This window comes from Eretmochelys imbricata, chromosome 22 (genome assembly GCF_965152235.1).
Source record: "Eretmochelys imbricata isolate rEreImb1 chromosome 22, rEreImb1.hap1, whole genome shotgun sequence".
In the NCBI taxonomy this organism is placed as follows: domain Eukaryota; kingdom Metazoa; phylum Chordata; order Testudines; family Cheloniidae; genus Eretmochelys; species Eretmochelys imbricata.
The window spans coordinates 6667985-6678810 of record NC_135593.1 but is presented as its reverse complement, the minus strand read 5'-3'; positions in this window follow the sequence as shown (position 1 = coordinate 6678810).

Below are 10826 nucleotides of genomic sequence, written 5' to 3'. Positions count from 1 at the left end.
GTTATTTCAGTAGGGTGGTCCAGTGGATAGGACATCACACTGGAAACAGAGAGGCCTAGAGTCTGTCTATTGTTGAGTTCCTGGATGACCTTCTGCAAGTCACTTCCCTGCTCTGTGCCTCAGTTTCCACATCTCTAAAATGGGGATAACAATATCGCTCCACCTTTGTAAAGTGCTTTGAGCTGTATGGATGACCAGTGCAATAGAAGAGCTCAGCAGAATGATCATGAAGAGGCTCAGCCGTGTGTTCTTGCACACAGCCAGACCTTGGGCTCGTGGCTATTGGAGGTAAGGGGTTATATTTGTAATGCTCCCATCCTGATGTTTCCAGAGATGATCATCCTTTTGAGTCTAATTTCCTGAATCCAATGCATGAGCCTTCAAGCCTACAAAGGAGTTGCCTCCCTTTTTGGCAGAGGGCTTCTGTCCCTGCTTTGCAGCTTTGTGTGGCTGGGAAGGACAGCTCTGGTATTTTTAGCTGCTGTAGCCCTTGGTCAGCTAGTCTAATCAGCAAGCTGCCATCCCATGTCAAGAAATCGCAGTGACAATGCATCTTACTCGGGGTCATTTCCTTCAGGGCAGACTCCTGCTGGCCACTGCAACACTGAGAGCTTCTGTTTAACATCTGTTACTACTTCTTCCCTGGCCTTCTGGGTCACTGACTGTGGCCCGCAACCTCGCCTTTCACCTCCTCTCACTCAGCCGGGGCAGGCTAGAGAAATCTGCCTCTCCCTCCCCCAGATTTTTGGGGCACTCCCACAGCTCCTGGATTCCCAGACTTATTCCATAAGTTGAGCCTGGCACCCAGACTTCCTCCAAGCAGCCTTATCTCCCCTGCACAGAGAGGTCATCCTTGCAGCTCACATTTACCCATGGTGGCCTTTGACCCCGTCCCCCCAGCAATGTCAGACAAACCTACCTAGCTAAAAGAAGGCAATTGCTAGAAGCAAGAGCCTCAATTCATGCCTGGCGGAACTCCACTCGAGTCAATGACATGAATTGAGTCCATTATGTTCCCATAAATTTTTCTCATTGATAGGGCAAAGGATATGCAGGTTTATCTTCCTTCCAAAATGTACGTACGTGTATGTATTAGTGTAAGCATTATGAGTGGTTAGGGCACAGCCTAGCTGCCAGGAGACTGAAGTTCAAGCCTTTGCTTTGCTACAGACTCTCTGTATGATCTTGGGTAAGTCCCTTTGTGCCTCAGTTCCACATCTCTAAAATAGTTTGAACAATTATCCCTACCGGTGGTGCTGTGAGGATAAGTGTGTTAAAAGTAGTGAGGTACTCAGGTGCTATCATAATGAACCCAGTATCAGTGCCTGGGAGAGATGGATAGTCTAGTTATCCGTATAAACATCCAATCCGTTTTGGAATCTTGGCTTCACCGACATCCTGTGCCAGTGAGTTTCACTGTAGCTGGCTGATCTCTCAATAGCTTTGCTCACTTTGCTTCATCCTGATGCTCTTCTTTAGAGAGATCCGCTACAACAGTACTAACAGCCTACTCAGCTCATTGATGCTGGATCTTGACGCACGTTTCTCTCTTGCTCTCTCTCTCTCTCTCTCACTCACTCAGGGTTTTATACTGCCACCCTTCCCCATCGTATCTGCCACGTAAAATCTATAGCAATAGTGAAGACCCTATTCAACTTCTTTCTCTGGTACTTTTCCTATTTCCCTACTGTGACTGTAATTTCTCTTTTGGGGTGTTTACTGAGTAGAAAGGGTGTCATTGCTGTGACCATCACAAGTAAGGACCATCACAAACCTCACCACTTTCTGCTACAAGGGAAAGGTACTTTTCTATTTTTTGTAATATTTATAATTGTTAATTTTTCCAAATACAACAAATATGCCAGATTCATCCTCATACACAAAGTATGTATAGAGGATTAGGATAAAGGGAGGAGAGTGGAAGTGACATGTCTGTCTTCAGGGCCTACACTAATTACAGATCTCTACAAAGTCAATCCAAATTGCTCTTAATTTTTGGTATACAGAGTTGTTGTAACCATGTTGGGCCCAGGGTATTACAGAGACAACCTGTGTGAGTTAATGCCTTTTATTGGACCAACTTCTGTTGGTGAAAGAGACAAGCTTTCAAGCTACACAGAGCTCTTCCTCTGGTCAAAAGCTGGTCTCTCTCACCAACAGAAGTTGGTCCAATAAAAGATATTACTTCCCGCACCTTGTCTCTCTTGAATTTTTTGGGCATTCCCCTTCTGTGGAATTGCCAGTCGTTTGCTAGCTCTGATGTGAGCCATGTCACTGAACCGGGCATCAATGTTTGGTGGAGATTGACTTTGACTTTTTTTGCAGGATTAATTTTTTAGTGACCAGAGCTGCATATTGGAATGATGCTGGGTTGTTACAAGGTAACCTCCAGGTATCAGGAATATATACAAGGATGAAACTTAAAGAGGAAGGCTCCAACTTAGCATCATATATCAAATTGGCCCTTTGACCTACGTCATACCAGAAATTCTTTATACAGGGCACTCCCGAAACACATGAGCTAATGTCGCAAGAAGGAAATTCCATTTGTAACAGAGGTCAGCATTCATAAGACCCATTACCAATAGCCTCTGTGGGGACATGTATATTTAAAACAGTGTCTTTTGATGAATAAGACGTAGTCTCAGGTCTGCAGTTGCTTTTCTTTAACATTACATATTATTGTATTCCATTGGGTCAGAGATAGTTGTATATCCAAATCTCTGTTCCAAACAACTCTCAAATTATCAATCTTTGGCCGAGAGTTTTGGGCTAAAAAATTGTAAATTTTTGTAAAAAAAATTTTTGTAAAAAATTTTGTAAAAAAAATTTGTAAATTTTTGTAAAAAATTGTAAATTTTTTCAGATTTGATTAAATCTGAAATGCATGTTTCTTTGATCTCACCCTCGCTAATATAAACACAGAGCAACAGGTGTACTTACAAAAACAAAACAATAAAAAACCCTACCAAAACAAAACCCTTCACTGCGGATGCTTCTCCCACACGGCAGATGTGTAGTCACGTTGCTTACTATGTTTCTAGTAAGTGCTGAGATACTACAGTTCTGAGCGCCATGTACAAATCTGTATCGAATAGCGTCGTTCTTCTGGTGGGAAGGCCTTTCTGAAGAGGTGATCCACTGGAGGGATCCACTTTAGAGTGATCCATTGGGTAGATCTAGCCCTTGTAAAATATTTCTGGTGAAATATCATTTGCATGCCTTGCTGGCTAATGCAGTTGGTTAAGACATGAAGTAATGGGCAGGGAAGTGTCATACAGGCTTCTCCCAATTGCCAATGATACTCTGCCAGTGCACCTCAAACACTGCGCACAACAGTCTTTCCAGTCTCGGAGCTCTGCTGGGTTAGTGGCTGTCAACAATGCACAAATGGTGGGGTGGTTTTGTGCGATATTCATTCATTGGGTGAACCCATCTGACCACTAGCCCCATTGGCTTTTAGGTAAAGTTAAGCCCGTGCCTTAGTGTTTGCAAATTGCGGGCCAGGATTTCTCCCAAAAAATCACAGATTTATCAAGAGAATTTCTACCAACGTCCATTTGTGTGTATATATACATATTTGCTCCCAGGGAAATGACACACTTGCTCCCAAGTGCACTTAACACACACGCGCACAATTTCAGACACAGAGGAGTTGAATACCCTCACTTACATAGTTTTATATTGACATAACTCCACTGACTTCAACTGTAAGGCCTGATTTACACTTGATCCAATGTGATCAGGGCCTGATCCAATGTCCATTGAATTCAGTGGCACTATTCACCTGCTTTACACTAAGCACATGGCCTGATTAAGAACCAAGGTCTGATTCTAAGGAGTTAGGCAGTCAACTTCCACTGAATTTTAATAGGATTTGGCCACCTAATTCCATTAGGGTGCCTTGAAAATCCCAATTTAATTATTTTGTGCTCGTGGGACTGCAGTGCTCAGCACGGGAGCTGGTCAAAAATTTGCTGCTGAAATTTTTTGTGCATCAAAAAAATGGTGGTTTTTGACTAAACAAACATTTCTGTGGATAACTGTCATCAAAAAATTCTTGCCTCTTTCCCCACTCTCCACCCCATTGGACAAATGAAAAATCTAGAACAAAAACAAACAAACAAACAAACAAAAAACCCCAAACCAAAAATCCAGCTGAATTTTTTCACATTTCAGTTGCTAAAAATGGAACAAAAATATATGTTTTAATGGACTTTTTTGGTAAAAGCTCTAAATTTGCAGCAGAATTGTCCCGCCCTTCCCTCTCACCACCCTCCCAATAAAATCTGACCACTTGTACTCAGCACCTTGCAGGATTAAACTCTATCTGACCGCAACAGCTAGCTACCCTACCTAGGTTCTCTCTCGCCATGCCCATCACCTGAGCATCTGGCAGCTCAGAAACATGAGAGCCTGCCCCAGCCTTCAGAACTGACAGTGCCCTGAAGTTCACTTCAGTGGCTTTGACGGGAAGATGAGGCATCATGTTAAAAAATCAAGAGCATGGTTTTAATTTTCCTCTAGATCCATAAAAAAAAAAAAAAAGAGAGAGAGAGAGAAAAGAAAAGAAAGGAGATTTATGGCTCCCACTTCTCCTCAAGGTTTATAAATAGCATTTATCAGGTGTCGGGCACATGGTGGCTTTCGGGGAGTGCCAAAGTGTGATCAAAAGCAATGCTCCAACCCTCTCTCCTTTCAACATGTCTAATCTCCTGATTCGATCTATAAATGGACACATTAACCTCTCCGGTTCAAACTGGAGATTCATTTTGGGATTTCACTGTCTGAAACCCTTGAAACGAACCCCCAGCTTCTGTATGCCAGGCCTGATTCCTTCCTCTTTGATGTTTTTTTTTCCCCCTTCCCTCCCAGGCTCAGATTATCACATTACTAGAACAGAGAGGAGGGATATGTCTAGATTCCCATTAGACTCAGGAGGAAAGAACCCCCATTCCAAAGGGGCTTTATAGAGTTCATTCATTACATGGCTGCTCGGGGGGAGGGGGGTGGAGGGTGAAATAAGGCAGACAGGATCTCATCCTGAGAAAGGATTGCTTTAAAAAATTACATATATATTTCAATACGCTGTTACAAACTCTAGATACAGGATTGGCATATTGACCAGTCACTGAACATACTCAGAGACAGATGCACAAACAAAACATTCCTTCTCTTCTATAAAATACTTAATCAAAAGTAAACATTACAAGGAAAGAATTATACAATAAGGAAGAGACATCACACACGATGCCCCCCTTCCCTCCCCCCCACCAGTAATAAACCCATACAACATTGTTTGCAGGATTCATCCAGCTTGATTCCTCATTAAAGCTGGCTGAATATATTTGTAATTAAATTTGACCATATTTGGGAAAGTATCTTAATTTTCTATAATTTTTCCTTTTGCCAGTGAAATTTTTATTTCATTTATCTCTTTGTTTCTCATTTTCCATTTTTAAATGTTGTTTTTTCTCCCTCATTTTTTCCTCTGTACTGGTTTTGCCTGGTCATCCTCGTCACATTCTTCTCCCCCGCCCCCCCGAACTGAAAATTTTCACTTTCAAAAGTGTTTGGCAATTGAAAAAAACCCCACATGCACAAATGATCATTTTTTTTTAAATGAGAAAAAAAAATTTAAAAAACCCCCACAAAATGATGAAAATCAAACCAGTGCTCCATTCAGCACAAAGCAAAACCAACAATGGAATGAAAATAATTTCTAAATTTTTGAATTTTTTTTAATTTTAAAATAATTCTAACACAGAGCCCAGGTTCTAAAAATTCATTCCTCCCTGCAACTCCAGCCTGACGTTCTAAAAAAGCCTTGGTTTAATCATAAACTTAGAAAATATGGTTGAAATTTTCAAAATTCCCTCATGGTTCCGGACACCCATTAAAATTACGAAGTCAGTTTGCCAGATCATTAACTGGTGTATATCAGGGAAGCTTAATTGAAGTCAGTGGGCCCATCCCTCAACAGGTGTACATTGCTTTAGCTCCACTGAAGTCTTCGGTGCACGCCAGCTGAAGATCTGGCCCTTTGTTTGCTAAAGTGAAATGAAGCTTTTGAAAATCTCCGTCTATATTTATGGAACTTGCCATCAGCCTTAGGTCCTGCTACCTCAACTAGCTGTATGCAGGTAGCTTGCAACTTCCAGAAATAAAGGCTAAGATTTCAAATCAAGAGCATGGCACAGACCCATTTTATACATCACAATCCATGTAAATGAATTGAACACTGTTCAGCAGAATTCAGCTCGTGATTGATGAGAGAAAGGCCTGATTCTGAGCTCATTCATGCCTCTTTTATGCCGATGTTAATTTAGAATAACTTAACCAAAAGACGGTGTGACAGCAGAACAAGACCCAAATATTTTTGCCTGTGAGTACTCATAAGTCAGGCACGATTGTGAAAGTGACATCCGTTGTCTCTTTCACACCATGGCAATTATTACATGATTTTTACCTTCCACTGGTTTAAAAAAAAATTATAGTGAAAATAAGACCAAGGTTCCAACTCTCAATTCCCCAAGTAACACAACCAGGCGAGGAAGTAGGGGGATCTTGGAGTGGTGCTGTTAAGTCCACCTGGGAAGCTAACGGGTTCAGCTGAAACTCAGTTTCCAGAAGAGAAGATGGTAATGCTTCTCGTGGAGCAACCTCCGCAGCCTATTCTCTGAATTTGGAGTTTTTAAATGTCAGGCCCATAAATAAAAATACAATCGAAGTTTTCCAGAACTAGATGACTCAGGCCTGATTTATCTCCTCCTTATAATGATTTTTCCCTAGTGCAGTTGCATTGATCACAACACAGTTACTATTGAATCACGCCAGGGAACGTGAAAGAGAATCAGGCCCCTTAGTTACACCCCTGTTCAAAATAACTCTAAGCCAGATCCTCAGCTGGTGCAACTCCACTGCCATCAATGGGCACAGACATCAGAGTAGCTTGATTGAAGTCAATGGAATTACTCTGCTGAACGTTAGCTGAATATGCGGTCCTTTGTTTCCTAAAGTTAAAGGACATTTTGTTGGCACTTCAAATTGAAGGGTCCAATTTTCAAATAAGGTCACCTTAAAAATGGCCAAATCCCACGCCTCACCCAAAATATCAGCACTCTTATCTGCAGGAAACGTGTATAGGTGCCCATTTTAACACCCAAAATAAGGATATGCATGTCTTCTTTCAGAACCTGTGCTCATCAAGTAAAATTAATTAAACTCCCTCCCGCTTTGTTGTAAACAGTCCAGTATTTAATGTTTGAAACACGGCTTCGGTGATTTGTTCTCTGCCTACATGATCCCAAAGCAGCAGGAGTTTTCCACCCCAGCAAGACGGCCTTATCGGTAAGTGAATGGACTGGACTCAGGAGTAGAGGTGGTCAGGAATCATTTGGCAAACTGTTTTTTCACTGAAAAATGTCAGTTCATCAAAACCAAAACTTGGCAAAACAGGGTTAGTTTCAGGGAAATCCCCTGACAACATTTGTGGTTTTTTTGTTTTTTTTTTAAATGTTGGGATAGTTGAAAGGTCCCAGTCTGGCATTTTTGGAAAGGAATCGTTTCAGGTTTTTGAGTCAAAATGACATTGTGTTTTCAAACTTTAGTAAATTTTATAATTAAAAATGGTTAATAAAGAGAAAAATCCTTACAATCAAAACCAAACATTTTGAAATTATTGAAATGAAAGGTCTCAATTGACCTGAATCAATTTTTTTTTTAAAAAAAAAAGCGGTTCAAGAAAAATGTTAAATTTTGACTGTCCCAAATTCAGGATTTTTTTTTTTTTTAAATCTCAAAAATTCAGAGGACTGGAAAACCATTTCCTGCCCATCTTGATTTAGGAGATTTGGGTTTACTTGTCAAGTCACTAAGTCTTTGTGTCTGTTTCCCATTTGTAAAATGTCCTTCCTTTGTCTTATTTATTTAGTTTATAAACTTTTTGGGGCAAAGATCCGCTCTTAGGGGATTGTACAGCACCTTGCGCAATGAAGCCCTGATTTCACCTTGGACATTTATGCATTACTGAAGTACACATAAATATTATTAACAGGATCAGCTCCACTGAGTAGCTGGAATCTGGTCTGTGTTTTCACCCCTAGTTTTGAGAGCCAAAGAGAAGTGGGAAAGGGTGTCAAGAAATCATTGTAGAGACAGTGCATTGTTTTTAGGCTGTTTTGAATTCATGAACGCAAACACTGTCCTTTGAACTCAGAGTCAGGCCACAGTGGCTTTGAGTTAACGTTATTTGAACATGGTTTTAATCTGGTTTGATCTATTTAATGTGATGGCCAGCCTTAAGCTGGAAGAGATCTAAGTCATGCCTGCCAGGTGTGACACAAAGCAGATGGCTTCTTTGTCATCTTGCTGTTCCTGTGGGGAACACATGATGAGAAGCACTTGCATGAACATTTCTTAGCTCAAGCACATAGACCAGAACTGGGTAAGGTGAGGGCAAAAAGAAGAAAGAGATTAAGTGAGAAAGAGACACCAGACCAGGGGGAAAATAAAGGGAAAGGAACAAAGAAGGGAAAGAAGGGTAGGGGCATAAGGGAAAAAGGAATAACCAACAAGGAAAAGACCAGGGCAGCTGACTTGACAATTAAAACACAAGGAGAAATATTATTTTTTCAATGTGCATCCCTCCCCATAGGGCCTCATTGATATCTCTTCCCATAGGGCCTAGTGGATATGTCCAATGTTGCCTTCCAAATGCTTCTGGTCTCCCACACTATGAATAAACAATAGGCCCACATTGTAAAACCCCTTCCCTGCCACAAAGTGACCTCATGACAAGGGTCAAAGGTGGCTGTGTGTTTCCTAAGTCTTTAGAAGCTAGGGAAGATCCACTGGGCACATGATGGGGATGAAATTAACAAGGAGCTGAGGCTAGGCCTCCTGGAATGGCTATGATTAATCTTGGGAGGAGCAGAACATGAAAGTAAGCCCCAGCTGGAGGAGGGGGGGTTTGGGGGGGGGAGAGAAGTAAGTTATTAGTCACTGATTCAGGAGATGGGAGGCATCATGATTAAGCACAATGCACAAAAGCAATTGTGAAAAGTCTCCAGAGTGTATTCACCGCAGTCTCTCCTGAAAGGTACAACAGGGAAATCCGAATGACTGTAAAAGTGCAATGGCCCAACAGAGACCCAGATACCATTCTGCTCTCCTAATGCCCTGCAATAAAACTACCCTTCTACGATGTGCAAATACTCTGTACAATTTCCTTCCTTCCTTCCTTCCATGGCTGAGCCAAACCAAAACTACAAATCTAACACACCTAAACATTTGTAAGTTTGGAATCAATCTCTTTTTCTCTCCCTCTCTCTCACACACACATATCTCAGTGCATTATGTGAACCCCAATCTACGTATAAATCAATCTGCATTATCTATAGAATATCCACATACCTGTGAAATCACTGCAGGAGTGCTTTGCGGAAAGCACACTGAAATCTTTTCCAAGGGATCAGAGCCTAGCTGCACACAGCCCCATTGAAGTCAATGGCAAAGCACCCTATTGGCTTCAATGGGACCAGGATATCACCCTGTGCTTCTGCATGGGAAAAATGGTTTCTTTAGTCACAGTTTGGAAAAATCTACTTCTTGTGCTACATTCAGTGCTACAGAGAGTGCGCTCAGGCATGAAATTGGGAAAAGGTGTTGGAGCGAAAAACCCAGAATGAAAGGGACTGAAAATCAGCCTTTCACACTATTAGGGCTCAAAACGTGGAGCAAAGCTTTTTCCATTTGGAATAAACTAAGGAAATGTGATTCTTTCTTCCCGACTCCCAGTTTCTCTGGCATGTTTATTTCATTCAGCCCTATCTGTGAGCCTGAGCCAGAGCCCATTGAAGACAACGGGAGCCATTCATTAACTTCAGGCCTACAGGGCTCAGCCTTGCTCTCACTGAAAGCAATGGGAGCTTTGCAAAGGGAACAGAACTCGGCTCATTGCTCATCCTTGGTAAATGGCAGTCTGATTGATTGTGACATGCTCACTCTGCCAGGGCATGAAGCTGTTTAGTGCAGGAGGGGGTGTCTTGGATGTCTAACCTTCAGGTTTGAAGTGCTCAGATTCCATTATATCCTGGCATAGTTGACTCAGCCTGGAAAGCCAAAGTCTCATCTGCTCCAGATGGCTATTAAAGCTCCCTTGGTGCTTTGGGAAGGAGGCAGTTTGCCTTGTGAAACAAAACCAAAGTGTCTTTTCCCCCTCGCTGTTGTGCAGTCATAGAATCATAGAATGGTAGGACTGGAAGGGACCTCGGGAGGTCAGGCCAGTCCCCTGCATTCATAGCAGGACAGGCTAGACCACCCTTGGCAGGGATTAGTCTGATCTGCTCTTAAAAATCTCCGGTGGTGGAGATTCCACAATCTCCCTAGGCATATGTATGAATACGTTGCATACCAATTCTTCTATGCCTGCTCTGGATGGGTGATATTCATACCTTCCCAGGCACCACTTAACTTTCAGTGAAGCCCCCCAAACAGGTGAATTTCACCTGATGTTAACTAGGGCTGTTGATTAATCGCAGTTAACTCACGCGATTAACTCAAAAAAATGAATCGTGATTAATCACAGTTTTCATTGCACTGTTAAACAATAGAATGCCAATTGAAATTTATTAAATATTTTTGGGTGTTTTTCTACATTTTCATATATGTTGTGTTCTGTGTTGTAATTGAAATCAAAGTGTATATTTTTTATTATAAATATTTGCACTGTAAAAATGATAAACAAAAGAAATCGTATATTTCAATTCACCTCATACAAGTACTGTAGTGCAATCTCTTTGTTGTGAAAGTGCAACTTACAAATG